Genomic DNA, 4,267 nt, shown 5'->3' with positions numbered 1-4,267 from the left:
CAGATTTGGGAGATTGTGTTGTACAGCATATGGAAGACTGTAAGGAAAAAAAATCAGTTTCATTTTTGCCATTTTTGTACCAGTAAGGCAAGAACTGGAACAGTGATTTTGTACATGAGCAGAAGTAACAAGTACATTAATCTTTTTTTATTGCCATTGCCTAACACTACCGTCGCCTCCAGCAGAATCACTGGGTATTTGTGGTGATGAAGTATTGTGTGAGAAATGGATGATGATGGTGTGGGTGTGATGAACGAAAATACCATCCCTTCGTCTGCTCCGCTGGTTATTGGCTTGTATTCTCCGTCAGTTAAGGACACTCCCTAACACCTGTTCCCAAGTGATTTATTTTGGTTATTACACCTTACCTTGCTCTTATTTTGCTTTATTTTACCATATGCTTCTCTTATTTTGCTTATTACACCTTACTGTGCTCTTTTTTCACTTATTACACCTTACTGTGCTCTTATTTTGCTTATTACACCTTACTCTGCTCAAGTTTTGCTTATTACACCTTACCCTGTCCCTGTTTTCCATATTACACTGTACTCTCCACTTCTATATTACATAAATCCTTCTAATATCACCATACTCTACATAAATAACACACAAAAGGATATTAACCACCCAGATCCAAAAATAAATCATTAAGGAAGAGGTGCTAGGGAGCTCAACCTCCGAAAATACGAGCCATAGTGTGTTTCATCACCGCACTTCGCCCACTGGCTGTGTGGAAGGACTACGAGACCAGTACCATAATAGGAAGAGTAATTTTGTATAGGGAAGGATGTAAACAAGATGAATTTTCTCATTCTTGCCCTTATGTAACACTAAGGCACATATAGGAATAGTAATTTTGTATATGGATGGATGCTTTGAGGCAAATACAATACTAGGAAGAATAATTTTGTATATGGAAGGATGTACCTGTAAAGAGAGTCATTTGTTCATTTGTTTTTGCCATCATACAAGGCCGATAGAGGAATAGTAATTTTATACAGTATATGGGAGGTTGTAATGAGGCTTGTAATGTATATAGGTCTGGAAGTAAGTTCTCTCTCATGGCATAATATGTTGTGTTTATTGCTGAACAGTCCTGTACAGCCAGAAGCTAAAGTTCACTAACACTTCTCTGCCTTGTGTGGCAGTGGGAGGCTTTACATGAGCTATGGGCGCTGATGACAAGCCTACGTGTCAGGGGCCGAACGAGGGGCGTTGGCCAGGCTGCCCGGGCAACACCCATTTGTTATCGCAGTGAAATTGTGTACAAGACATAACATATTCATCTTTAACTGGATGTCACGTTTATTTTCTCCCATACAAATTTCATGCAAACCATCCTTGAATGACAGTTGTTACTTAGTTGGCTGAGAGAAATGGGACGCCAGGCCCTCATTGCTCTGAAATGTGATATGGGCAACACTTTGAAATATTTCTGGCTCTGCCCCTGCCTGTAGTGGTGTGTGCATCCTGGCTGGCGCAGCTGCAGTGTCCACCAGGGAACCAAATGTCCAAATACCTGCCAGCACCTCACTGGGGGCAGGGAGCCTGGTGTGACACTGGCAAGCTGCTATGTACATCAACAGAATGCCAGATACCAACACAGTTTATGTACTGTACTGTATTGTACTGTACTGTGCCTGTAGGTCCAACCTTAGTGATGCATTGTCTACCACAAGGGTGTTTGTACTGTACTGTACAGTACCTGTAGGATGGCCCAACAAGCAGTTGCTTGCCTGTGGTCAACAGGTCTGCTTAACCTGACAGACTGGGGTTAAACAAAAAGATATACATACATGACAGCTGTCTGAAACACAACCAAAGAGTTTGGTAATGAAGGAAGAATACTTTGTCATTTGAGGAGCAATGAGAACTGTGGAAGGCAGGGCACAATACTGGCAGAGGATTGTCAGTGAATTTTTGCTCATGGTGGTACATTTATTTTGTTACATTACCTGAAGGTTTTGGATGTAAGGTTCAGTGCTAACTATTTATTCCTTAAGTTGTATGAAGTGCCAGTCTATCATTTCAGTGTATAATGTAACTGTAAGGGAGGAAGAATTTTTGTATTGAAAAAATATATATTGTTTTATTTTTCCTAAACATTAGCTGAGATAGAGACGGATTGACAAATGAGGAAGTGAAGGAGAAAATGGGAGAAATGGAGTTCCCCCGAGCTAAGCCCTGTATTGGACTATATAGCCGCGCTAGGGTTACAGGAGCGAGCTACCACTCCCGGCACGGCAGCCCAGGCGAGGCTCGAACTCGCAATCCCTCGATTACGAGACCAGCGCGCTACCACTATGCTACCGCGCCCCCAGGAAGTGAAGGAGCGTTGTGGTGTGGCTGTGGATGTGATAGAAAGCGTTAGGAGATTAATACAGTGAGGTGGTTTCGCCACGTGGAGAGGAGAGAAAGTGAGAATTGTGAGTGAGGTGGAGAGGGGAGGAAATGGAAGGTGAGAGATGATGAGATGGAGGGAAGGAGAGAGAAAATGAGATGGAGGGATGGAGTAGAGAGGTATATGAGAGAGGGGGGTGTAAGCTGGGGGGAGGCCAGGAAAATGGCAGGGGTCGGGACGACATGGAGGCGATTTGTTTGTGACCACCCCTTATGGGATTAAGGCATCTAGTTATATACTGACAGATTATCTGAGAGGATCATGTGGCATTCTGTGGAGAGAGAAGCAAATGGTGGAAATGAAATGTTGTGGTGTTGAAGATATGGAGAAATATATTAGTGGTATGGCTACTGTATGTGGAGAGGATGGGAATTGAGAGACTGACTGGGAGAGCTTATGAGTGAGTTGGATGGGGGAGGGGCAGGGGGTGGTATGACATGAAAAGAGGGATGTGAATTGGGAAGAGGGCAGCCAGATGGCAGAGGACTGGGTGGCATGGAGGCGATTCATTTGTGGCCACACCATATGGGATTAAGGCGTCTGGTGATAGACTGATTCTTATTTACAGATGTGCTAGAAAGTGTTAGAAGTACCCTGAGATGGTCTGGCCATGAGGAGAAAAAGGGAGAGACTGACTGGGAGAGTGTACAGTATGTGAATGAGGTGCCAGGTGGTGGGGGGGAGACATGAGGAAATGGAGGGATGGGCTGGAGGAGTGCTGTGCAAGAGAGGAATCTATTGGATTTATTCTGGCAAGTAAACTGCAAATCAGGAGGGGGAGGGGCGTGACGGGGTCTGCAGGACAATCTCATAAATCATTTTGAAACTGGATCTTCATTTAGTACGATAATGAAAACGCAGGAAGGCCATCGAGACACCGTGGGAGAAATAATGGCATGATAGATCAGACCTAGCTAGCAAGATGGAGACGGGCATATACATAAAAACAAATAAATAAATGAATAATAAAGTGCTCAAACAAACCCGGGTCAAACTCCATAAAAACGAAGGTGCTGTGTGGACTGTGAATTAACGATCGCTTGTATCAGGAAGACAGGAATACCTACAGCATCCATATATAGAAAATGAAAACAATTTAATAGGACAATTACTGTTTAGTGAAGAAAATATAGGAAGAACAAAAGACTATTTATATCATATATGGAGGAAAAGAGGGAAAGAAAGAGGAATACGTTAACAAATAGCAAAGAATAAGAAAAGAAAAAAAGAAAGAAAAACACACTAGCTAAATACAAGAAAAATAATAAACTAGAAAAATGAATTGACAAGAGGAGTGCTGATGAAAGGGCAATATTCCTCACTTATCAACTGAACTACAATAACAATACAAGGGAGAAGAAGAAGAGTGGCTGTAACCTCAATTAGGTGTAAATTTTGAGTACTTTCTCCCCTCCATTCAGGCTATATTGAAGAAAGAAGGGAAGTAAGAGCGATACAATAGCCATTTATAGTATTACTCATGCTTTACTTTATAAGCTGTCGTTCACTAACACTATCGAAATACACAAGGAAATATCTGGTGAAAGGTGATTAAAATACAAAGGGTTTTATTTTTTCTTTTGCTGCACGTATGTTTCTGACTTTTTTTATTTTTATTTAACATTTTTAACATTTCAGTGGATTTTGAAACTTGATATTGGCTTAATTACTGCTGCCCCTACATGGCTGTGAAGTCTATCTATCTATCTATCTATAGCCCGACGCCCTAATCCCGCAAAGGGTGGCCGCAGACAAAACGCCTCCAAGTCACTCTGTCACCCACCATTTGACTCCCCTCCCCCCAACTCACCCCCCCCTCCCTCATATACCTCTCAACTCCATCCCTCCACCTCATCCTCGGTCTAC

The sequence above is a fragment of the Coenobita brevimanus genome, chromosome 30, assembly GCF_032717465.1.
Source record: "Coenobita brevimanus isolate Jiangsu-jjx chromosome 30, ASM3271746v2, whole genome shotgun sequence".
In the NCBI taxonomy this organism is placed as follows: Eukaryota; Metazoa; Arthropoda; class Malacostraca; order Decapoda; family Coenobitidae; genus Coenobita; species Coenobita brevimanus.
Note: the sequence above shows the minus strand (reverse complement) of the source record.